Genomic DNA, 27,473 nt, shown 5'->3' on the forward strand with positions numbered 1-27,473 from the left:
ACTACAAAAGTGGTTTGAACATTAAAATCCATGTAGTAACTTTAAAACATGGTCCAAAAGAGGATCCCGTTGGAAAAAATCAACCCAGTTTTAACCAGTTAAAAGAGAGGAATAAAAGGAAGACAGAAATTAAAAAAAATAAAAAAGAAAGAAATGAGAAGGCAGGGAGAGAAAGGGATAACTACTCATGTTTATGAAAAGCTCTTGAAATGGACGAGAAGCTGGCCGTATAGCACATGACGATACTGGGGAGGGGAAAAGAGATCCTGTCTGAAAAACGTTTTGATCTCAAACGACTTTCCTCAGAGCTGGCGTATGAGGGAAATCAAAGAATCTTCATTCTGTGGGGAAATACAAGAACTCAGACTGCAACAGAACTAATTGATAAACGAGCCCCAAAGGCCAGAGATTCTACTTGGCTGCATTAATTTGGCGAATGGTTATCTTAATCCCCAACTCCCTCCCTTCCTCTCACTCTCGTAATTATGCTCTAAATAAGCACAGGAGAGGAAGAAATAAAGCACTATTAACACTAGATAATGGTCCTTGAAGGAAGAATTTCATAAACCATTATGTTATACAGCTTGCTAACTTATTATCTCTCCAAATCACGGAGGGCTGGTTTTCTCTCCTACCCTTTCTTTGAAGTCAGTCTCCTTGGCTGTGGAAGGCACTGTGCCCACAGAAGTGGAAATCCCTGAAAGCTCATCGGAGTAAGCGTTCTCACTCCTCTGCCTCAGAAAGACAAAGAGCAAATTTGTTCCTTTAAAAAACTTTAACTGTGATTCCTTTCAGATTCCCCATAATTGAACTTGCCCAACAGATCATTTGCAACAAGGAAACGGCAGAAAGCAAAAGGTAATATTCATCATCTTTTGCCAGTTGTGAAAGCATTTCCCTCTCCAATCTGGAAGAGATTATTTGAACCTTTCTCCTTTCAGTTCAATATACCTTGAAATTTATTGTAAAGGTCTTTATAAGTTCCTGCACTCAAAAGGACGGTGCCAACTTGAAAGAGGAGTGGTCAGGATGAGGATGTCTTTGTGCGGGCTTACGGCTCTTGCTATTCTGAAAGCTACACTCTTTTTCATGGCCGAAAGAGTGCACTTCAAATGAGAGGAGAAGATTATAGCTTTCTTCAAATCAATGTGTTGCCCTAGTTCTAGAATTCAGAGAATTTTTAAACATTGCTGCAGTCCTCTCAGGGAAAAATGAAAATGAGGATGTCTCATTATTTTAAATAAATGCTTGGCTTCCTTTGCAGTGATGGATATGGTGCCTTGATGGCCTTAGATGAGACACATTTTTAAAGATGGGCAGAGCCATCACTTATTTAATCACAGGAGCCTGGGAGCCTGGCAGGGTGGTAGGGCCTTCGGTTGGGCTTCGCTGCCGGGAAAGAGACGCCAGGATGTTTTATTACAGATGTGGAAGAGGATGAGAGGTAAGACATCTTACTCATATAAACGGCAGCTGGGAGATTGTAAAAGTGATGAACTCTGCAATACCAAAAATAAGTATTCATTGGGCCCATTATTTGGGGGAGGGGAAGCCGATATAAATGGATATTACTGGAAACCAGGATGATGTTAGGGTCTTGCTATCTAAAATTTACAATGTCTAAGGAGATATTTCTTAGCCCATTCCACCGAGGTAATATTTTAGGTCATATTCCAAAGAATGATATTAGTGACATGAAGGAACTGATAACATCATATGCAAAAGAACCTGAAATTCTTATTTTCCTTGTGTTTCCTTTTCTAACTCAAATGCCCCTTTAAACAATATCAGTTTCTCAGAATACAGAGTAGCCAAAAATAATCTTGTGTGGCTGCTGCCAATGGAAATTATCTTGTAGGCAGTCAGTCCTTTGGCACTGTGAGAGCTGGATTCTACTCTCAGATGTCTGGTCGTCTGCTCTGGGATCTGAGCATCTTTCTACCTTTGTCTCCCTGTCTATAAAATGAAAATGGTAACATCTGGACATACTTTGCTGGATCACCGTAGGGATCAAATAAGATGCTGTTTGAAAATACCCCAGAAGCTAAATACTGCTACCTGAATGGAGAGTCTTATCGTTATTAATAGAAACATGATAAATAAGAGACAAATCCAGAGAGGATCACCTATAAAATGTCTCATGAGCAACTATCAGTCCAATGCATCTTGACTAACCGGGGCAAAAGCAGTTTCCTTACCTGGCTGATACTCACAAAAGGGAGAAAAAGCTTGGCAGTTGACTGTTTCCATAAGATTCAATTTCATTTTATAATGTGTGTATTAAGAGGTCTTGTACTTCTGTGGAAAGGGGAAGCTAGAGGAAACGTTATGATTCTTAGTAGCACTAATGTGATGAAGAATTAGATTTTTTTCAAATGTAACTTTAGAATATCTAAAATCTACCAGATTTAAATAGCGCTCTGCATAGTGTTTACACAGTCATCATTAACATTCTATGTACATTAAAGTATAGTCTGAAATGGCTATCCCATGACTATTTTAAAGATATTTAAGACAAAACCAATTCAAGATTTATCTTATCTTATCTAATCGAACCTATCCACAATTACTATTACAAGGTATATGGTCACTTCATTACTTAGCTAAGGGGCTTTGCAGTTTTCAGCATTAGAACGGCTTTGTGAATTGCTCTAGAAATGCACCCAAAGGAAAGCCTGGCTGACAAGGAGTTCTGTTTGGCAGAGCAGCTTTTTAACCACACCCTTTTTTGGGAATCTGTGATTGTGTGCATTATTTTCTTAAATTAGTACCTACTGGCCAGTCAGGTGAAAAATACTGCCCTTGATGGCCATTCTCATCCTCAGTCATCCATTTGGGTCTTCACAGTGCTTACCTCTTTCAATTCCCAGCATTTCTCCCCACAAGGTATTGGCCAAACTCGTGCTCAGCTTCACCCCACCGGATGCTATTTGGTTAGAGATTTCCCTCTCTATACACTCCCTTCTTTTTTACAACTTCCTTTTTGCTTAAGATTCTTATTTGCCCAGTGGTTAGAGACCAAGCCTGCCACTGTTGATCCTAATGGCACCTTCAACTCTTCACCACAACCCCACTGTACAAAGCTCTTGAATCTGTGAGGCTGCACTGGACTCCTCTCACTTGGATTCCATGGGCAGGGCTCAAGACATTAATCTCCCCCAACGTCTCTGAGGCTCAATTCCCAATTCTCAATTCCTGTGTCATTTCACCACTCTCCCTTCCCCACTGCACCAGCTCTCCACAGTCATCTGCCATCTTTATTCTTACTCCTGAGCCTTTAAATTTTATGGGTAAGGTCTCGTTGTCAAAGAGACTTAGACAATTTGGTCTCCTGGACAAAGCACAGGATAGACAGTCAACAGAAAAAGAGCCAAGCTGTAGTTCTCTCATGAAGTCTCTGGAAACATTTTCCTCCTTAAAAATTTCTCTTAGTTTCAAAATCACATTAACTTTCACTGATCAGAAATTCTGCACCAGTCCATGATTTTTCAACCCACTTGACGAAGGGCTCTTCTCTGTAGAATTTGGCATTTTCAGTCTTTCCATTTCCACTGGCTCTTTTGTCTCTGGAAGGGCTTAGAAAAAATGATGAGAATAACAATAAAAAACCTCTTGACCCTGGGATCGCTTTCAATTATTGTCATATTTTTCTCTTCCATTTCATATCCAGAGCCCCTAAATAAGTGCTCTCTCCCATGCTTTTCTCCTTTTCCTCACCTATTTACCTCTTGCAATCTATCCATATGGCAAGTGACGCCATTTTGAGGAAAGCCACGAGACCTTCGCTGAAACACTAGTCTCTCTCTTCTTTCATCTCTTGCCTAGGATTCCTCATGTTTCCCTGCTCATATTTCTAGTAGTCTTTGTGCTTTTTCTTCTTCACCTGTCCTCTGTCTGCTCTTCCCATTTTCCACACCAGGACTCAGCCCTCCCTCCAAACTCGTTAGCATGGGGGAACTCACTCTCTAGAGAAAGGCTTCTGCTGTCAGCTTTCCAGCAGTGTTCACCAGAAAGGTGGGTCAGAGACTGATGAACTTCACATCCCTTCCCATTTGGGGTACAGTTCTCTCTCTCAAAAAGGGTATAGATGTAAGTTTATACCAAAGCAGAGAGATATTTGCTTTCCTTTCCCATCAGATAGTTTGAGTTCTATAAAAGTAGAATTTAGGAAAAGGTATTTAAGTATAATCAGAAACAGGTCAGTTGTAAAAGGAAATAGACTTTTTTTTTTTTTTTTTTTAAACACATGAGCCATACAAATATAAAACCATCAGAAATTAGAGGGAGAAAAATCTCACTTGCCATTATTCTCTATCGTATCTGTTCAGCCGAAAGTGTAACCATCCCCATAATGAACCCCCTTGCCTACAGCCTATGAAACAAGGACATGAAAAGGGCCTCCAGGAGGCTCTCGGGGAAAAAGATGGACTTCTAGGACATGGGGCTGTGAGGAGAGGAGAGGAAAAAAATTAATATTCTGGGTGGCCTAAAAAAAAAGTGTAACCATTTTTATGACTGGGTAGATTAGTATAGCATTTCATTTTTCAAATTTGTTAAATCAAGATTGTAGTATTAATTATTTTGAAGTAATATTTTAAGCAATAATTTCTATTTAATCAATACTATTTGCTAGGACTATATAAAATGCCTTACAAATAACTATTTGTACATATAATTTATATTTTTAGAGAATACATCATTGCTTCTCTGCTTCTCCTCACACTTATAATGTTCTCTATAATTTACATAACCTTACTAACAATTTTAAGAAATAGGTATCCTTGTTCCCATTTTACAAAAGAGGAAATAGTCCCAAAGAGTAAGCAACTCGCCCCAGTATCACACAGCTAGTGAGTGATTAAATCTGGAAGTGGGGGTGCCTGGGTGCCTTAGTTGGTTTAGCCTTGGACTCTTGATTTTGGCTCAGGCCCTGGTCTTAGGGTCCTGGGAGTGGGGAATGGCGTCTCTCATAGGGGAGTCTACTTTGCTCTCTCCCTCTGTCTCTCCCCTCTCCATGTCTCCATCCACCCCACTGCCGTTCCACTCCCACGCATGCTCTCTTTTTAAATCAAATAAATCTTTAAAAAAACCCAAACAAACCTGGATATGAACACGAATCTGTTAAACTGTAATGTGTGTGTCTGTATGCCATATCCTACATTTCCTTTATATGCAGTCATATTAAAATTTTTGTTTTTCCTACTTCTGTGAAATAACGTGAAGGTAGGGGAAGTGAACTCATGGCTGCTGTGCATCTCACCATGACTCAAGGGTTGTTTTTGGCCCTGAGATCCTTAGTGCCATAATGTAAATGCATAGTTATTGTTTTTAATGAGAACTTGAGAAAGGATGAAGGATTCAACTCCATTCACAAGGCTACTTCTTTTACAATACAATATTAAGGTATCTAGAAAACCATCCCAATAATGTTGCTTGAAGCTCATATAGCTCTAAGTCAAAAGGAAACTGTTGGTCTTAAGGGATATTTTAATTAAACTTTGAAGGTCAGATGAACTACTTGTCTCTACCATAATGAAGCAGTCATTTTATCTTGGGAAGAGTGTAAGACTTGGCATCTGAGGCTCTGCCACTTCCTTCCTAGATGATTATAGTCAATTCTCCTTTTAGGGCAGATTTGGTAGTTTAGCTATTCCAATCTATTTCTTGTCCAATTCTCCCTTAGCCTTTCTTCCAGGAAATGAACCAGTTTGAAAAGAAGAGCTGAACCCAAACTAAATTTCCCAGATCCCTTTACAACTTGGATAAAGGCATAGGACCTATTTCCACCAATCAGATGCCTCCAGCCTGAGCAACAAAAGATGGCAGCTGCTTTCCAGTGATTTGGATTGACTGGAAAGCACATGGAGTGACAAAAGTCTCTGGTGCTTCTTGAATGGCTGTGACAGAATTTCCATTTTCCAAGTGGGACATAATCGTTTTGAGTAGAGGCAGTGGAAGCAATGCAGCGCCCCCTAAAACAGCTCTAAAAAATTGTCAAGTACCATTCAGGCTGTGTGGTTCATGGCCAAGCTGCTCTGGCTGGTTAGTAACCACATATGGGTCTTGACTCCCAGAGATTCCAGGAACTACCTAATGCCTTCCCATAAATTCCTTTCTTTTTTACCTGGTAAAGTGGCTCCTTTTTTTTTTTTTTTTTTTTTTTGTAACTAAGAACCCCCAAACCACACCATTCTTTCTACTTCTTGAGGTATAAAATTAAATGATGATATCTCATTTTCAGGCTGGTTGTGAGGTACATTATAAGTGGCATATAAACTTGTTATTATAAATTGCTGGACATTTAAGGATATTTAAGGACTGCTTAGGCGAACTACCTACCACCATAAAATGAATGCATCCCTGCTATACTCAGGTTGGGCCATGAAGCAGCCTTTTGAATTGAGGATGATATTTAAAACTATATTTTCTCTCTCAATGCTGTCTAAAATGTATGGCATGTGCCTTTTAGCTGGATGTCACATGGACCTCTTGTTGTGATCTTGTTTAGGGCAAGATGCCCTGGATGACAATTGATTATCTCTTTCAGGAAACCCTTGCACACCTTTCTTCTAGAAGAATTTGCAGAAAACTGTGCAGCCTTCATTTTAAAATAGGCCACCAAAAACACATTCTTAAAAATTTCTGAAAATGCCTTTGGTTCTTTTTTGTGATGTGTTAATTCTGCCTGTATAATTACACATGGTATATCATACATGTGCATAGTCTGAAGACATGTTGACAGTTCATTATTCTCCATTCTTTTTTTTTCCCCTTTGGGAGGGAGGCTTTCTTTTCTTTCTTTCTTTCTTTTTTTTTTTAAGATGTATTTATTCATTTATTTGACAGACCGAGATCACAAGCAGGCAGAGAGGCAGGCAGAGACAGAAGAGGAAGCCGGCTCCCTGCCGAGCAGAGAGCTCAATGTGGGCTCGATCCCAGGACCCCGGGATCATGACCTGAGCCAAAGGCAGAGGCTTTAACCCACTGAGCCACCCAGTTGCCCCCCACCCTTTTTAAAAGATTTCTTTATTTATTTCAGAGAGAGAGAGTGTGTGTGCATGCACATAAGGTAGGGAGGAGCAGAGGGAGAGAGAGAGAGAATCTCTAGCAGACTCCCCTCTGAGCATGGATCCCACCTCAGGGCTTGATCTCATGACCCTGAGATACTAACATGAGCTAAAACCAAGAGTCAGATGTTTAAATGACTGAGCCACCCAGAAGCCCTGGGAGGGAGGATTACTGAAAAGAACCACTATGCTTTTGTTTGCATTTCCTCATTCATTATATTTGATAATCCCATGATCAAAATTTTTACATGTTATAATAAATACGCAAACTAAAATGCAAATTACCTTCCTTTAAGGAGCTTATAGTTGTATTAACTATAATTGGTGTGTGAAGAAATAAGGAACAATTTGAGTTATGGTATTATAACTGAAATAGTTAATTCTTGATATGGATGATTGGGTTACATTCATGGAAGACACAAGTTTCACCCGGATCTCAAATTTTAAAGTGAATAGAGAAATCTCACTGGGGAGAAAAGTTGATTGTGCAGAAGAGACATTCAATGGTAAGAGAAAAAGCATTTGCAAAGAAACAAAGGATTGGATTGACTGTAAATTGATTTACTTGGAGAAGAGGGAGCCATCAGGTAAGACAGAGTGTTGGATCCTTGACAGAAATGTAGTTGAGATTAAGTATGCAGAGGGAGTCACTGCTCATGAATTTATTTTTTCTCTACCATACCTTCATAATTTCTTCATTTTCAATAAACTTCCATAACTTTACCACTGATTGTATTTTGGGTTGATTGTTTCTTTATGTCTTATGGAAAGAAGCTTCAATCACTAGGCTGGTTTTCTCATTGCTTTTAACTGTGTCTACTTGATAAACTGTAACCTCTTTAAGGACAAAGATTCTCTCTGACTTTATCATTATTTTTATTACTCTTATTATTATTTCTAGCTTTATCACTATGATAAGTATAATAGCATGGTGCAGGAAATACTGTAGTTGTACTGTAGTAATAGGAATGGGGCAAACGAACAATTGTTGAGTGAATGGCTTCCAGATAGATAGCCATCAACAGTTATCCAATGAGATGACATCAACAAGAGCCCTTATTGAGGGCTCTTGAGAGCTCAGATATCATCGATAAGTGGAATGTATTCCAGAGCAAGCATTTATGTGATGTGCTAGAAAGACCAAAAGGTGTTGTGTACTCTGAGTGTAGGATATCTTCTTCCATGTCTGGCCCTTTTCACTGTGTCATTCAAGGCAAATTTCTGCCTCTGATTGAATTCCTGAATTCATGACTTTGTTGTAATGACTCTAGATTAAAAATAAAATTTCTGGAAAAAGATACAATTTCTGTGAATGACAATAAACACACACACACACACACACACACACATGATTAGCCTGGCATTAATTAAAAAAGAAATTCAGAAAACATAATATAGAATCTGAACTTTTTCTGGAGTGAATATTTTTAAAAATTTTTCACAAGTTGTCAACTGTCAAATCCTTGAATTATTCTTTCCTGAATGTCTTTCTGAACCAATTTTTTATAAATTATCTGACTTGCTATCGTGGTGGGTCATTTGTGATTACATCCATCTTGTCCAGTTATAGCAGTAACATGTGTAAATTGGATCTCTAAGGGGTGATAAAGTGATGCAAATAGTGCTTTTCACCTTGGGTTACCATAGCCACAGTCATTATTTGCAATAGCTACTGTACTCTGTTCTTCTATGAAATCCCCTAACAAGATGCTTCACCTCATGTCACTTTCAAGCCAAGCTACTGATAAGAGTATAAACATTGAAAAGTTTTGAACCAGCATAACTTCACTTCTAAAAATGCCCTTCCAGGAAATTATTTGCAGAGCTATTATTAGGTTGGTTTTAGCATGCTTGGAATTTCTTTATAGTGACCATATGTTGCCAGATCCAAGAAGGAAATAATACATTTTGGGGTAATAGGAATGGGGCAAAGAATAACCTCCAATAACTGAAAACTATTCAAGGCAAGAAGTGCAGTAGTAATAATGAGCTCTTTGGTTCCTGGGTATATGTCAGTCCCAGAAGACTAATAGAGAAGTGCCAATGCTTCTGGTGCCTGGGGAGCTCTAGGGCACTGCTCCTGGGGCAACTGTCAGAATTTGGATTATTATTTATCTTCCATGTGGATCAGAAAGCTAAGCAGAAAAGTAAATGCTCAATAGGAAATATATTCATGGGCTATGAAAGAAGAAGTTTTTCAAAGTTCTGTCTTGTCAGCAGACTGTGTTCCAATATACTTATTACTTCGGGTTGTGAGATGCTAATGGGCAGAAAACCTGCATTAAATGAAGTTTTCATTAATTTATTGCAGAACTGCTCAGAACCTTTGAAATGATCTATTCCTTTGAGAATCTCAAGACAGACATAAAATGACACACTGAATTTTGTTTTTGCTAGATGCTTCCTAGAAACACAGTTTGAGATGCTGTGTCCTATTGGACAGTTAAGACACTCTGTGACTTCCCTTTTGAAATTGTAAATGACTGTCATCACATTATTGTCACTGTATTTTTTGTTTCTTAAAAAAGGGTCTAAAGAAAGGCAGACTGGTCACAGACTTTTGGGTACTTTATGGAGTAAGCATAACCCTATTAGAATATCTATTTTTAAAAAGTTCTTGTAAGCCTAGCATCTTGATTTTCCTAACTTTCCTAACAGTGTATTTTAAGGCTATATTCCTTTTGAGAAAGCTTTTATTTTAATAGTACAAAATGATACATACTCCAGACTCCCCCAAAAGGTACATACTCAAGACAGAATTTTAGAGGATCAAAATAAGCAAAAAGAAGAAAATAAAAACCACCCATAATCCTACCAAGCAGATACAAGGACCATTGACAAGTAGATGTAGATCTTTTCTTTATTTGCATCTTGTACTTTTTTAGTAATAAAGAGAGGATCATATTGTAAGGACATTTTTTCAGCGTCATCCACACCTTCGCATGCTATTACCCACTCTCATGTTATTTTCAATGACTATTGTATTTTATTTATGTAATCATCCCTCCACTGTCGGATATTTAGTCTAACAGACTTCCTGCATTTCCTAGGTTTATTCTGTTAGCATTCTTGGAGACTCCAGTGGTGTGAATATTAGAACAGATGACACTGTTCTTGGTTCTGTAAGCCTTGTCCTAGAAACTTCACATGTCTCAATTGTGGTGTCAGAGAACAGAGGCACAACAATGATCTGCTGCCCAGAGTCCCTGAAATCATACCCACAGTGCTGCTGACAGTCATAACTTCCCAACCCGGCTCATTAATCTGCAACTACAACTTATTCCCGGACCACTAATATTTCAGAGGAACAATACAAGCAATCGAAACCTGCAATTTATGGGTCAAATCCACAGAAGAGTACTAAGTCAACGCTTCTGGCTCTTGGGAGAAGAATAGTATTGTATCTGGGGGCCTATATGATGGCAGCATGAAACAGTTCCATGTTTTGTTTGAAGTCTTCCAGATTATTTATCCCAAAGCTTATTACTATATATCATATTATTATGATAATATTAACATAATATGATATCATATTATTATTATCATTTTATAATGAATGCCCATATCACTTACATAATATATAGTTTCATCAGCACGGTTAGGGGCAGTTAATAAGAGGTTGAAATTAGCACAACCAGGTAGTCTTTTTTTTTTTCAGATTTTATTTATTTATTTGACAGACAGAGGTCATAAGTAGGCAGAGAAGCAGGCTGAGAGAGAGGAGGAAGCAGGCTCCCTGCTGAGCAAAGAGCCCGATGTGGGGTTCGATCCCAGGACCCTGGGATCATGACCTGAGCCAAAGGCAGAGAGGCTTTAACCCACTGAGCCACCCAGGCGCGCTCAGGTAGTCTGTTTGATGAGAAATTCCAATCATGATTTGAGCTGACTTTCAACTATTGAGGATAGCTATCTGGAGATTCTCCATCAGAATTCTTCTGGGCACCAGGTGATGATACGAGGGAGCCTGGTGGGCTGGATCTCCCTGGTCTAAGTGACACTCCATGCCATGTTGTGAGGATGAGGTCTTGGCTATCTTTCATCCTAGCTGCCCTTACTGCGTACAACCTTGAAGTAATATATCACATAAAGGAAGTCAATTTGGACTAGAAAAACCTTGGCTATCTCTATGTGTCAATTGTGAAAATTTGCAGCTATGAATGTTAGTTTTTTAATTGCCAAGAGTTCTGATTTCATCAGTATTTTGAAAAGGCATTTGGTTATGAGACTTGTACCAGCAGGCAGTATTATGAAGTATTAAAACTACAGATCGTGTAGTCAGACAACTCAAGTTCATATTCTGCTATTTCCTAGCTGTATCACCTCTCTGCAATCATCTCCTCGGTGAGAAAATAGGAAAAGCGTGCCTACTTCAGATTCATGAAAATGAAATGGAATAAATATCGGGAAAGCACTATCAGTCTGGGCACATATTAGTGCTTCATAAACGCTATTGCTAATTTTAATATTTGAAGAAAAATCACACATATATTTAAATATTTTAATACATTTTATGATGAATTAGGATTCTATGGTTAATTTTCTCTCATGAGCAGACACTGTGTTAGCTCTCAGGGGTTCAATAACATAGCGTCCTCTAAAGAGTTGAAGTCAAGCGGCGCTTGGGTGGCTCAGTGGGTTTAAGCCTCTGCCTTCGGCTCAGGTCATGATCCCAGGTCCTGGGATCGAGCCCTGCATTGGGCTCTCTACTCAGCAGGGAGCCTGCTTCCTCCTCTCTCTCTCAGCCTGCTTCTCTGTCTACTTATGACCTCTGTCTGTCAAATAAATAAATAAAATCTGAAAAAAAAAAAAAAAGAGTTGAAGTCAAGTACATCATCACCTGGAGTTAACATAGTGTTGAAAGTTATGAAATAAGTGACGAAAAAGCACATACGAGATGTTGTGAAGGTGCCCTGCTCAGTGTAGATGGATGCGGGGAAGATTTGCTGGAGCCATAAGGCACAGACAATGGCGTTTTACTTGCTGGGCATCAGAACGGGCCACTGAAAAGGGGTTACTGCTTTCCTCCAGGTCTTTCAACGCAGCCTATAATCTAAAGAACTGGAGAGAACTCAAGGGTTTTTGGGTCGGCCACTGTTTTTTATTGCCCTACATGCTATCCTGCATTTCACTGAGATGTGATAAAACAAGTCCCTACTATTCTGTATATAGAGTAACTTTTGTAATACTATGTATCTTTTTATAGCTTTGCTCAAAGAATAAATTTTAATTCATTTGGGTTGTTATTCCAGCTTCTTTAATATTTATGCCAAACTATATTCTATTCAAAGGTCCAAAAACCTGGATCAAATCAACAATTTCTGGTGTTTAAGCAAAAATAAGCAACAAAACAAAAACAAAAGGAAAAAAAACCAGGCACTTGTATTTTAAAGGAAACATATTATGGTATAATACGAACACATATCATCATCGTCATTAAAATGACAAATTTATTAGCCGTCCATCCTTATTTCCTGTGGTCTACCATATTTTCCCTTCTCCTAGAGATATTCTCTTGGCAGCAAATAGAAAATCTCAAAATCTGACTTACTGTGAGGAGTTGGATTTTTTGAATTTTTGTCTGGGATATTTTACTTTCTTAATTAGGAACATGGCTTCAGTGGCTACGGGCAAAAAAACAGCCCAGGATTGCTTCTCACCCCCTGTTAGGAAAAGGGGGAAGGCTGGAACAGGCCTTTGATCCTCATTAGATGGCTGATACATTTTACTTGCACATTCCACAGAAACTGTTCAGACCAGCAGTGGCAATGCCACTGTGGCCAGGTTCACTAACTGGGGAATGTGAAACAGAACCCATATCGTCTCAATATCTTTGGGGGAATTTGCCAAATCGGAGGCTTAATCCCATTGTTTTTCCTATCCTAAAGGCACAGAAAGGTGCTATCTCAAATTTTTGGTTTCCCTTCAGACACAAACGTGGTTCACAATGATCAAATACCAGATGTGAACGAACCATGAAACCCAACTTTTTTTTTGTTTGGTGAAGACCTTGAGCCTGTCCATATTGTGCTACAACACTGGATAGAGGAGATGGCTCTGGAGTAGCTTCTTACAATTTTTTAAAAAATATATATATATTTTAAGTTAAGAAATAGCAATGTACCAGGACAGAGAGTAGCTATACTTGCGGTGAATGCAGCCAAATGTATAAATTTGTTGGATCACTGCATTGCACACCTGAAACTAATGTAAATTGTGGAACAGCTTTAAAAAAACAAAACAAACAAACAAAACAATGCTTAAAAAAAAACTATTGGAGGAGGTTCTAAGTATTACACAGGTACGTATATCAAGTTGTCATTCTCAGTGAAATGCAGGACAGCATGAAAGGCAGCAGCCATTGCTTTACTTGCCTGAAGAGGATTTCAACATGTTTATAAATATGATTGCTTTAGAGACGTCAACACAACATCTTAGAAGGAGAATGTCTGTAGAGCGATTAACCATTTTTTTTTTAAAAGATTTTATTTATTTATTTGACAGAGAGAAATCACAAGTAGATGGAGAGGCAGGCAGAGAGAGAGAGAGAGAGAGGGAAGCAGGCTCTCTGCTCAGCAGAGACCCCGATGCGGGACTTGATCCCAGGACTCTGAGATCATGACCTGAGCTGAAGGCAGCGGCTTAACCCTCTGAGCCACCCAGGCGCCCGCGATTAACCATTTGTAACCAAAGTAAAAGAACCAGTAGAATCTAAAGCTAGAACTCGGGTCTCTGATTCTATTAAGAGACTTGTTATCTTCTGGAAAAGAAACCACAGTGTGCCTTTCAAGGACAGACAAGGTAAGCTGGTCTTTCTCCATCTTCCCATGAGAGGTAGACACTGGGAAGACCATTATTCTGACAGGGATGACTTTTTTTATAAAGAAAAATCTAGACTTTGCTTGTGAGCCCCCTATTTTTTTACTTCAAGTTTAGTTTTCTAGCAGGGGCACGAATGTTTACACAAAAGACAGCTCCATGCACTGAGCCTTCCTGCAAAGATACAAAATGGAGGCTCCTTTTAGTCTCAGTGGATTTAAAGATCCTCTGACCCCCCAGAATGCCATTGCTCTGACCTGATTCTTTTTTACTCTTGAATTCTGACCTGTGTTAGAGAGTGCTTTTGAAATGCAGATCAACACACCAGATTTTGTCCAGTCAAGTTCTCTTTTTAGGTAATAATCTACAGCAGAATTCAACCCTTCACTGATACAGAAGTCCAACATTGCACTTGCTTTTGTTAAAAACTCTGATTTCATCCCTACACCTTAAATTTTGATGTTGGATGTAGTCTTAAGAGATGATTTAAGACAATCATCTACTCCAGGGATAAATGACAGCATTTTAGATATACACATTTCTTAGGAGATATAGGAAGAGACTTTTTAGAATTTCCCTGGGAATTTGTGCTAGGATCTGATCAAGTTCATGTAAAGATGTCATTTTTCATGTATAGACTCATTCCTGTAATTTCAGCACGTATCTTCCAGTTTTACCCTAGGACTTGGTGGGAGATGGTTCAGTCAATTCTCTTTTATAGTACTTATGTAAAGACAGATCAGAACTTTCAGCTTTCCCTTCCCCAGATTAAGACCTGTCCACTTCAGTGATGGCACCAAAAAATTATACCCCTCATAGTCATTCCGTTGTTCCAGTGTCACTTTCCAATGAGCAAATCAGGAAATAGCTACCTTTGGGAATGGTTTTCACCTGACTCATTGGTGCGGAAACATCGTGAGGATCTTTCCGAATTTTGTTTAAAGAACTGAATTTCCCTGAGATCCGTGCTGTCTGATCTGCAAGAGTCATTGGTGCCTCTATTTTTGTTTTTGTTAAATTAATTTCCTAGTCTGGGAGTTCTGAGCTCACAACCTCTGCAAGGAGACATGGCCATCTGCCGTGTAGCTTAGCCTTTGAGCTGTGGGGCTTAGAGGAAGCTCTATTTCAAGGACAAGGAAGCTAAGGAGGGGAAGGGGGGCATGCTTATTTTCAGTTTTCACGGCCAACAATGGGAGTGAATCTAAACTCTGGTGGGAGACTGCAGCAGGTGCCAAGCTGCTACTGTCATTTGCATAATGTGTAATCTAAGGTGTTGATTCCTCTCTGATAGACAGGCATGTTAGCGCGGGGAGGCGAAATTACACATCGCCCCTCTTCCTGCCCCTTAAGAAACCAATCACATTCCTTCTCTCCATCAACTCCACAGAGGCAGGGACCTTTCTGCTCCACTGAACTTGCTTCTTGTCTCCACTTAGCAAATTGACTGATGGCACTGGCTCTTCCCCTGCCGCTGCCTCTGATGCTGCTAAATGCAGCTGCTCCCCCCACCCCCTGCCAAGGAAAGAAACTGATGTAAATGTGACTGGTTGCTTTGGGCTGCATTTTTTTTTTTTTAAAACTTCCTTTTTGTAAAGCTGCATCCCATCCCTCCATAGGACTTACCCTTTGAAGACTGTGGAGGAACATATAGTTTGGAAAGTAGTGTGCTATTAAAATGGAACCACTGGTTGTTAATGTAATTGCAAAATAACCTGATTTTAATAGGTTGTTGGTTGAGGATGGCTCTTTGGCATAGACTTTTGGTTTTAGAGATTGGACGTATAACTGCATGTTTATGAAAATCATCAAATGCCTTTGTTCTAACAAATGGATCCTCTCAATTTAATAAAGTTCCTAACATTAAATAATTAGTGTAATTTTTATTTTGAAAACCCAGAGATCAGAAGGGAGACTCCCACAACTTTGACTTTTGTCTTCACTTTGTTGCTATTCCCATTCTATAGAAATGCCTTTGCTTAGTACATTCTTGGAGGGTGAGCAGGAGGGTAGAACATCCCCTCTATTATAAAGTTTTCTTCTTTAAAAAAAGATTTATTTATTTATTTTGCAGAGAGAGAGCACGCCTGCAAAGGTAATTTGCCTTTGCAGAGAGAGAGAGAGCACACCTGGGTGGGGGGAGGGGCAGAGGGAAAGATGTTGAAGCAGCCCCCCGCTGAGTGCGGAGCCTGAAGTTGGGGCCCATTCCCAGGATCCTGAGCTCATGACCTGAGCGGTAAGCAAGAGTTGGACGCCTAACCAACTGAGCCACCCAGATGTCCCACTATAAACTTTTTCCAAACATTTATATGAATATTTGTTATAAATATAACACATTTTCTCTGATTCTCAAATAATCATCCTTTTTAGCAATTAAAAAGCTAAGACCCAGGGTATTTAAGAGACTTTTTGCCATTCTTTTTGGTTGAACCATATGAAATTGCCACTAGGTAGCTTCAAAGTAGTTCAAATATGTAGCTGCATATGGCTCAATCCAAGAGCTATTCGGGAGTGCCAGGATTCAAACTCCCGTCAGCCATGGTCAAACTCAGCCTTCCCTCCACTATACTGTGGCACTGCCTTATTTACTTATATTCTGTGTTGCTACAAGAATATAGCCTTGTATGCATTACGTACTCAATATATGTGGTTAATATCTGTTCTTTGGCTTTTTAAAAAATGGATTTAGAGGAAGTACCACGGAGCTATGTTTTGTAACCAGTTTGTAAAGTATTAGATCTCAGTTTTTCCTGCTGCAGATCTGGGTGGTTATAAAGGACTATTAGATCCTATCTCTTGTGTCGTTAATTCCTCTACTCTCTACATACGGTACCAACATCCCAACATCCAAACAGTGTCCAAAGAGTGATGGGCTCTTCTCAGAACCGGTGAAATCCTGCATCTCTGGCCTCTTCTGCCTGTGTTTTCTCCTGCCAGCGAGGCTTAGCAATTTCACAGCCCTTAAGAAATGACTGAGAAAGCACTTAGGTAATTTGCCTTCAAAATATCCCGCCCCTTTCTTTTCCACTCTGTTACCATCTCCTTCCACACTTTAATTCCTTTCCGTGCAACACTTTCTCTCTTCTAGAGATAATACTTCAAATTTTTGGCCACAGCTGTTTTGCTTACATCCCTACACTGACCGTTTTAAGAACAGAGCTGCATATTTTGGAAGAACCCAGGTGGTTTTCATATTGAGTATATCCAAAAGATATGAATTTTGAGAGCAAATCAATGACTCCACAATTTATAGTGTAATTACATAGTAATTACTCAATTTGCTTGTGAACACTGACTCCTCTCCCTGGGTTTTAAGCAGATGTCACAGCAGATGCACTTCACTTAAAGGAGAATTTCTATTAACTGCAGCAGTAGTTGGGCTTATTATTGTTAGTGGTGCTGAATTAAAGTGGTAAGAGAGGGCACTACTGAACCCTAGTAGGGCATATGACTCAGACAGGAGAGGGACAGAAGTTGTCACACGTGGGAGGGTTCCCATGAGCAAGTGTATCAAATATAGTGTCAGTCTTTCAAAGGACTGATGGATACTTGGCTTTGGGGTTGTGGGACAGTTATGGATATTAATAACTGAATTTTGTACATAACTTTCTAGTGTGCAAACTTCTTTCTACCCCTGTTCTCTCATTTGATTATCACTGGCATTCAGGACATAGGTATGAGTGTTCTGAAGCTCAGAGGTTCCCCAGAATCTTGTGGGGGTGTGTGTGATGGAGTTCAAAAGGGCGCTGGGGCTGCCGGGCTCCCAAGTCCCTTCCCTTTTCATTACACCGTGCTGCCTTTTCAAGCCAAGAGTCAGTGCAGTCAACAAATCAATTAGATGCTGCATGTGTTTTTAATCAAATTGACTGACGTCTTGACTCGTTAATTTAAAATCAAAGTAACTGAATTGCTTGTTTGTGAAAATACAGGTTAAGAAGCACTTGTTTACTTTTCCTTCAAACTCTTGGTTTTGGTGGTCTAGATTTCCAAAGAGGTACAGCTCGAAATCAACTTTTTGTGCAACCAAGGAGACTGCCAGACATGCACCGGCCTTTTCAACTAAATCCAGACCCACCCAGGGTAATCACCATTGGCAGCATCCTCTCCAAATGTGTAGAACAATGTGCCCATATTGACATGGATGGTTTAAAAGTACGGGCAAGTTTGAAATCAAAGAATGTACAAACGCCTCAATTGAAATCTTGATAGCAAGGAGTTAAGTGCATATATTTTTTATTTTCCTTTCTACCAACATGTTTATTTATTTATTTTTAACATAACCTGATCCCTATGCTACCCCATTTCCAGCTTCGTGTTTGGCCTCATCTAAAACTGGACAGGGGTCCGTTTGGCCCACAGCCTGCCTAGTACTGACCCCTGCTCCTTGCTCTGTAAAAAATGCCCAGCCTTTGTGAGGCTTGTCATTCAAGAGGCTGCTCAAGTGGCAAGGGCTCCAGAGAATTTCCTTTGGCCTAGTCCTGAGGGCATTTCCCTGGGGCAGGACTTCCAGAGGGTGGTTGGTGAGAACAACAGAGAGAAATGATCTGGTTGTCTGTCAACAGGACTCCCACACAAATAGAAAGCTTGGCTGGAAAAATCTGCTTTTTCTTTCTTCGTGCTTCTCCCTCCTCATAAAAAATCGTCAGCGCTCTCTAGAGATTTCTCTCTCCTTTCCTCTCCTCCTCAAAGACTCTGCAGTAGCTAGCCTTTAGGTCTTTCTGCTGCCTTTCTCATTTTCTCACCGGAAGGAGCTGGCTGCCCCACTGTGTTCTCTCCTGGCTCACCTCTCACGTCCTCACCTTCACCTTTCTCCTGCTTGGGATCTGAACCCGCCTATCAAATACTTACCCTCCTAGGGCTTGCTCTTTCTACTGTTTCCTGTCCTCTCCTCTCACCTTCCTCCCTCAGGTCTGAGGATGGTCCTCCTAGACCCATTCTGCAGGGCCCATCAGTAAGCCAAAGGCCGAGTCTCAGCTGGGGGAGTGGTGGCCGTGAGGCCAGTGGAGAAGGGAACAGAGGAGGAGGAAAGGCAGCAAATGAGTCTTGTGGAGAATGGGGATGGAGAAAGGGAGGTCAGAGTGCCCTGTAGCCTGAAAATGAAACTAAGTGGGGCAAGACTTGGCTCTTCTGTTTCGCTCGAACTTCATATGTAATACTTTGTGTGTCGGTTACATTAGAAATCTAGTATTAATATAATATAAATTAATACATTAGAAATATTGTAATTAATCAATATGGGAAATAATTTCTGCAAAGTGTCAGACATAGTGAGTGAAATATAATAGACACTCAAGAAAAGATGGTTATTACATTATTGTTTTTTAAAGACCTAAAATGGCTCAAATAAATGACTTGGTTTCAAACCAGGGGCAAAACGTGGCACTGTACCCTTCGTAAAAGGTTCTGTACTTTATAATAGCTAGATTGAGGCAGTCAGTTGTGAGGGATGTCACAGAAGATGTATAATAATAGTCGCCAAGTGCTGAAGTTTGCATATGATTTTGGAGACCAGAGAGTGTAAATGTAAAGACCTAGATTCCACTCCTGGACATGTACAAGTCTTGAGACGTTCTGTAATCTCTAATAGCTCATTGTTTCCTCACCTGTAAAATGAAGGTGCTACGGAACCAACTGCTCACGGTGTTCTTAGCGCAAATGGGATCAGATGTGCAAAGCTCATGACCCAGTGCTTGGCACACAGTCAACACTCAGTAAAGGCTGTCCATAATTTAACCCATTAAAATAGGGTTTCAGTTTTAAAAATTAGACAGATTTAAGTCCATCCTTGTAAAGACACTGATTTTACTCTCTTGCCCTCTGATTAACTTTCCTGGGAGGCAGAAAGGGGTGTAGCTTATAACCCACCTGGAGTGTGTGACCCATGAGGAATTTCTCTCTTATGAGAACTGTGACAGGAAAAATATTAGGAGCCACTACGCCGCAGAATATCAGAACAAAAATACCAGAACCCACCAAAGTGGGTTTATTATCAACTATATGATCTCTGCCTGTTATAACTCTGGCCATTTCAAATGCCCATAAGCCATTATTCCACAGGGTTGTATTAGGTAATGTATAAGGCACTTTATCATATGCTAGACTTATTTCACTAGAGTATAAGTTATATTTTGTGTTTTTAGGAAAGGTATGAGAAACCATTTGTGGGATCTCAAGTAGATTTTATTAGCGAAGAAGAATTTGTTGATCATATATTATCAGGCATTTTCCAAATGCCTTATTCCTAAATGATTTATGCTAATTCATTTGACCAACATCTACAGAGCATTTGCTACTTTCCCACTCTGGCCTCGGTGTCAGGGAGCCCGAGATGCGTTAGACATGTCACAGCCTGGTGAGAAAGCATGGTGCCTTGCACACAGCTGAATAAATATTTGCTGAGGCAACTGGAAAATACATCCTTACTTAATCGTATTTGCTGTTACAGAGCTAAGAACAAGCCAGCCTAGGAGGAAAGAGGAGGGAGCACTGCTCTGGGTTGCCACACGTTTGCTGCCTGGAGACGTCTTTACTTTGCTTAAAGATCTCTCTGTGCTGTCTCTTCAGGGCTCAGTAAACTTTACTTAGAAAACCTGCCACAAAAGCCCAGGATAGAGCACTGGGGTGTGGCCAACCTGAACCCCAACTCCTGGCCCTGCGGACCCCTCTTTTCTCTTTTCAACCTAGGAATTGTATACCGTTCTGGTTTCCATTCTAGTCTGTTTAGTGGCCGAGGCCCAGCTTGGGAAGGTCTTTGGTTAGAGCACATCCAAGGCCAGGAACAAACAAAGCGTCGGAAAAGCAAACTCGGGCAGCAGCCATGCAATGAAGGTTAACTGCCATGTCTGTGGCCAGAGAGAGGGCAGGGGTGAGTGTCATTTGCAGAGAGCTCGCCTCAGCCCTCCACAGCACACAGCTGGATCTGCTTGGCTCCATCCTGCTCATTCTGTCTCAGCCAGGTCCAGTCTAGGCTGTCCTGGTCCCTATAGCTTTCTAAGGTCACAAGGCAAGTAAACAACAAAGTTAGCACTCAAATCCAGGCTGACCCCCCGGGTTCGCACTGTACGCCACAGTAGAAGCTGTATTCCCAGCACCTAGTACAGGCCCTAGGAAATAGGCTCTCTTTCTAGGCCCTCTTTCTGGTTTTCCTTTTTCTTTTTATGTCTCTACGATGGTTAATTTTACAGGTCAACTTGGCTGGGCCATGGTGCCCAGATATGTGGTCAAACATTATGCTGGATGTTTCTGTGAGGGTGTTTGAGATGAGATTTACATTTAACCCAGTGGACCTTGAGTAAAGCAGATCTCTATCCATAATGTGGTGGGGGTAAGGCGGGGTAGGACTCCTCCAACTAGATGAAAGCCTGAATAGAACAAAAAGTAGATCTTCCCTGAGCAAGGGGGAGTTCTCCAGCCGACTGCTTTTCAGATGAATAGCAATGCCTGCTATTTCTGCTTTCCCAGCAGAACGCCTTTGAACTCCAACTGTAATTCTTTCCTGAGTATTCCATCCTGCTGGCCTCCCCGCTCAAATTTTGGGCTCACTACTATTCCACTAAGACTCCTTAAAATAAAACTCCTTTTGTATATACACCCCTCTTTTCCTCTCAGTCTAAGTTTTGCCTTCCTTCTTTCCTTTCTTCCTCCTTCCCTCCCTCCCTTCCAGAGAAAGTGGCAGGGGGAGGGCAGAGAGAGCAGGTTCCATACCTAGTGCAGAACCCGATGTGGTGTTCGAACTCACGACCCTGAGATCATGACCTGATCAGAAATCAAGAGTCAGATGCTTAACCACGGGGACACTCAGGCACCTCTTGCCTATTTTCTAAGCAAAATTTTCCTGTCCATGGCCTTGAGTGATAACCATATGTCAATAACTCTTAAAATTATACTCTAGCTCAGATGTCTTTATGAAGTTCCAGACCCAGATATCCAACCATGTACTTGGCATGTGTTCTTGGATTTCTTCTTCTTCTTTTTTTTTAAAGATTTTATTTATTTATTTGACAGACAGAGATCACAAGTAGGCAGGGAGGCAGAGAGAGAGGAGGAAGCAGGCTCCCTGCTGAGCAGAGAGCCGGATTCGGGGCTCGATCTCAGGACCCTGGGATCGTAACCTGAGCTGAAGGCAGAGGCTTGACCAGCTGAGCCACCCAGGCGCCCTGTTCCTGGATTTCTGAGGAGCACGTGAATGTAGCACGCACAAAGGTAAGTTCATGATCTTTAATCCCGATCCTTTTTCAGGGTTCCCTGTCTCCGGGCAATGTGCCCACATTGTGAAACCCTGTGAAAGAGCAGGAGCCATCCTGACCAGCACTCTCTCCCTTCTCTCACACTTAATCCATCTCCTAGTCTGGCCGGTTTCACTTCAGAAACTTCTCCTACGTTTCCTTCTCTCCATCCCCACGGCCGCTGCCTGACCTCTCTGTGGGTTTTCTCCAAGTGGCTCCTCCAGTCTTTCCAAGTGGTCCACATGCACATTCTTTGTTTCCCTCTGATCTTTTTTCTTCACAGCCACAACGATCTCTCTAAAAGACAAAGCTGATCATGTCATTCTGTGCTACGACCCGTGCGAAACCATTCAGTGACTTTCTATTGCACTTAGGAAGAGGGTCAGTTCTTAGCATGACTGCAAGTTGGTCCCCAAGGCTCTGCGTGATCTCATTCTGCAGGGCTTCCTCCTTGTTCTCTATACTCCAGCGACTCTTACTCTTTTCCAAATCTTTAAAAATGCTTCCTCACACCACTGGTCTTTTGCACACTCTGTTTTTGTTTTTAAAAATGTGGAACATTATTCTCAGCCCCTCAGTTCTCGTATCAAGAGTCACTGCAAAGGAGAAATTGTGTTCCACAGACCCTCCCTCAGTTCACACAGATTATTATTTTTTTTTTTGGTCCTATATTTTTGGTCCATTATTTACCTAAACTAATACAAATAAAAATAGCTAAGATTTCTTGAGTGATTATCAAACTCAGGTGTCCAGCATGATGCTCTTTTACAATCATTAAATATTATATAATTAAAAAATACAACAAAATCTGAGAAGTATGTAATCTTCTTCTTCTATTTTTACAGATGAGGAACCTGAGAACCTGGGCGGGCAGCTGAGTGCATATGCAGTAGTGTGAAGTAGGTGTTTGGCTGTCCCACTGAGCCATGGACTTGGAGCGAGATGAGGCCCGGTCTGTTATTGATCAGCACTGTTACAAGACTGCCTGGCCTATAGAATATGTTTAATACCTACTTGTTGATTGAAACAGTGTTGAATATTTGAATGAGTAATGAACTAGGACACATTTTAATATGAGAATGGGGTATCCCTTTCATTCTCCACTCTGGTCACAATGAAGTTATTTAGAAAATTCTTGACAGTTGCTTACAAAAGAGGAAATGGCATCCCCAGTGCTTGAGATGTTTTAGAGTACCCTGTACTCTTCATTTTGTTGACCAACTGCTCCTTTTCCAAATGAGGCAGCTATTTGGTTTAATTTTGCACACAGTGAAGGATTTTTTTTTGGGGGGGGTGCCAGTCCTTCTAGGGCTTATGAAACAGAGGGAGTCACACACATAGACTCATGCTTACAAACATCTGTACGCAGTGTTAGGTAAGCCCACAGAGCTGCTATAATGAATAAACCCTAAATTTCCAAGCTTTGTTGATAGTTATTTGTGTAACAATCTATTAAGGGTGTTCCCACTTGGCCAGACAGCCTTCTACCTGGTCATCTAGGAGCCCGGCTTCCTCCATCCCTGGGGGCCCCATACAGCATCAGGGGAGAGTGAGCATGGAGAAGGCACACCTACGTCCTAAAAATCCTAGCTCCCAGATGAAGCACGTCACTTCCACTCATATTCTGTTGTGAGAAAGTCATCATGTGGGCATACCCAATTATAAGGAAGAAAAGGAAATGCTGTCTTGTTTCATGTCCAGGAAGAAAAGAGAGAAAACACATTTGAGTGAGTCAACCGGTTGTCTTTGCCCTACCTCCCATCCCTGTAATACAAAGCAGAGACATGCTTTAAGATTAGTACAAAGTGCTCTGGCAGATGAGAAGATAGAGCTTAATTTTAATTTTAATTTTAATGGTGAATATCTTAAAGATATCAGTAGAGGAGAGGATTTTGAGTTGGTCTTGAAGGAAAAGTAAGTCGTTGATAGAAAGAGATCTTAACAATTATAACTGATGATGTCATAAGCCAGGAGACAATGTGGGTAAGAGAAAAATAAATGCCTATGTCTTGGTCTTTGTGTATATATCTCAGAAATTATTTTAATAACCTCTTTCTTCTGATTTTCCTCCACTCCTTCTATAAGTAATTAAATCACAAACAGAATTACCCCCTTCCACCATGAGTATCTTATCCCTAATGTGAAAATATAAAATAATTAGAGGGTGTGCTATGTAAGAACTCTAATGTCATGGAAAACTTCTATTTTCAAGACTGTGCTAATTATACAGGATGAGGCTAAACAAAGGGAAGATGTACAATTATCAGAGCACAACTTATTACAAGCAGCTCTGTTTAGAGGCTCTTCTGAACCTTGCTATACAATAAGTGAAGGATGATCTAGTATTTATCTTTTATAGGACGGCTCTGGAGATCATAGAAATGAAGGCTAGACTACTTTGGAGAGTAGTAGCACACACTCTAGTCTAAGTGGTAGAGAGGAAAGAGAAGGGTCGTTAGATGGGGAAGACCTCCATCCCTTCCTTGTTTGTTTCACTGGCTCGGTGATCATAACCTCTCTGGGTTACTTCCTCCTGTATGAGGACCATGTCACATAGGAAAACACCGACCCTGGACTATATTAAGGGCCCTGTTTTTATTTTAGATCCATTTCCCTTCCTTTCTCCTACTTTTCTTTTTCTTAAGCAGGATTTCATTCACCTCAATAAAAAATCCTTAAGACTTTAAGAACTGTACAAGAATGACTGATATTACAGTCATTTAGAGGTACTTCCTCTAAATCTACCAAACTTCAATAAAGGCAGTTATAATATCTGTGGCTCTATCTGAGCAGTGTCAAGGATAAAGAAATACCTTAGTTGTCAAATCCCAGGAAGACTGACTCAGCTCTTCTTTTCTTCCAAAGAAGATAAACTGCATCTCATGCAATTTGCTTTTTGCTAGGGGTTTTTGTTTTGTTTTCAAACAAGATCTTCAGTGCAAAAGACAATCTCTCATACATACGCATTAAAGGAGCTCTGGTGAGTCCCACAAAAGTTGGGGCTTTTCCCTCGATTAAGTTGCCAGAATATTAGAAATTGATAGGAAAAGCTGAGAGCTTAAAAATCGCACCATATTACATGTTATTCAATCGCAAAATGCTTTGGGCTTCCCAACCTGAGCCTCAGCTCTGCTGTGAATGGCCTATATACTCAAGTGCATCTTCGTATTGACTGAAAGGATAGAGGCCCTCAGCTCCTGAGAAGGCATTAGGATTGCATTATCATATCAATAGCCCACATGCAAAAGTTCTTGATAAAAAATGATCATAATCCAGAGGCAAGAGATAAAATATGAGAGTTTGATTTGTGTAAACAAATCAAAAGCATTTAAAGTCAGCTACTTAATCTATCTCCAAGCATTGCCAGGAATATAAATATCAGAACAGCCTCAGAGCCAGCACAGGCAAAGAGTTGAGAGAGTAGGAGGAATGCTAAAGATTATTTGCTACTTTTTCCTGACTTACTGTAATCCAGCCATATTGACCTTCTTTCAGTTCTGTGAACCAGCCAAGCTCAAAGTCTCTTAAAGCCGTTGTAAATAAGTCTTCTGGCCTCTTCAGAAATGCCTCTTATAATAGTCAGGATTGTCTCTGTTAAGCTGCATTAATAAAAAGCTTCCATATCTCAGTGGCTGAAGACAATAAAAATTTGTTGTTTGCTCATGCTATATGCTGTGTATATCCAGTGTGGGTTGGTTGAGGGGGCTTTGTTCTTTGAGGTCACACCTGTCTGTCCCAGGTGAAGGAAGCAACCATATCTTGTGTCAGAATGCCATAGGGACAGGGAGCTGGAGTGATGTCAATTAGATGCCCCAGCATGGAAGAGACACATATCATCTCTACACACAATTGATTGGCCAGACCAACTCCCATGGCCTCATGGAATCTCAGTGTGAATAAGGCAGCAGAATCCCGTCACATGCCTGGAAAGGGGAGGGACTGGGAATAGCTCTTTTGCCTCTCACACCTGCCCTGACTACCTTTATGAAGCCAGTTCCAGCTCTTCGCTGTCTAAGCACCCCTTGTATCTTCCATAGTGCTTATCACAATATGTAATTGTATTATTTATTTCCTGCTGTCGTTCTAATCATTTTCTTTCATTGAACTCTAATATCCCCAGGAGGAAGGAGGACTCCATCAGAGGCAAACTCCATGAAACAGTTTCCCCAAGTGGTCACTTTGCCTAATATATTTAAATACTGAATATATTTGTCTTGAGTTTGGACAACCCTTATGGTGTTAGGGTCCTGTCTCTTAGTCGATGTCCTTTTTGGTTGTGCGCTGATGCCTCTCAATGACTCCTTATCAGAGGATCCCCTCCCTACGTAACAGCCAGGGCAAAGGCAAAGACAAAATGGGCCTTCCTTCAAATGCTGTTACGAAGCAAACTGGAAAACTAGCAATGAAAACCTCATCGGAATCTCCAAAGGTGGTAAAACCCAACAAACCCAGTGCGAATTGCTGTGAACCTCGCAAATAATGAAAAGAAGAAAGAAGTTTGGTGAACTGTCATTTTGTTGAAGTTGTTTTAGGCAAATGAATTTGTAGGGAATTAGCTCAAAGCTGCCCTCCTACCCCGACTCACAGAACCTCATCATCCAACAGAGCCTGGTGTTTAGAAGGCAACCTGAAATATCTGCTCATTTCATGGGCAAGGCAACTGTAGTTACTGGCCCAGGTCACAGAGAGGATGGTAAAAGAGATAAAAGTATGATTCAAGTCCCCTGGAGCCAGCCTGGGTTTCCTTTCCTGAGTCACACTCCAGGAAGGCTGCAATCATTTCTATAAACTTATTAACACTCTATTTAGGGCTAAAAGTTAGCGTATGAAGGAATATTCTGAATATTTGTCTTGAGTTTTTATCCCTTTAAGTAAAAATATTTTAACGATTACTTGTTATTTTGGACACTTTTTATAACTATTCCATTATTTTCTATATAAAAAGACTATTATTTCCAAGCGAAATAAGAAATAATTGAAGCACAATTGCCTGTGGGACAAGGTTATTTCAGCAAAGAAGTTTTAAGAATCAATTAGCTATAGCCTTGGAGAAATGGATTTTTAAATAGACATTGTCTCAGGTCACCTAAGGCATATATTTAGTTCCCCGATGTTTCATCTTAAAAGAGGCCACCACTAAAATCAGTCAAAGGTTTTGTAGGCAGTTGTAAATACGAATTTTTAAAAAGGCCATCCTTATTTTTGCTTGCATTTTTTTCCTCCTGGATCATTCAGGAACGAGGGTTGTTTCATGGCTCACGGCAAGGGTTACTTACATGTTATAGCATGTAAATAGTAATGAAAGAAACAAACTAAAATTTTCTCTCCTCATTAGTCCTTAGATATTGATTTCTGCTTTTATAGCATT

The 27,473-nt window shown here is 40.5% G+C and overlaps 1 protein-coding gene across 1 annotated transcript in view; it reads right to left on the reverse strand.

Annotated features, from left to right (window-relative positions):
• Nucleotides 1-27,473, reverse strand: part of B3GALT1 (beta-1,3-galactosyltransferase 1) — a 534,182-nt gene that overhangs the window by 12,759 nt on the left and 493,950 nt on the right. The window lies entirely within an intron of this gene.

This window comes from Mustela lutreola, chromosome 3 (genome assembly GCF_030435805.1).
Source record: "Mustela lutreola isolate mMusLut2 chromosome 3, mMusLut2.pri, whole genome shotgun sequence".
Taxonomy (NCBI): Eukaryota; Metazoa; Chordata; class Mammalia; order Carnivora; family Mustelidae; genus Mustela; species Mustela lutreola.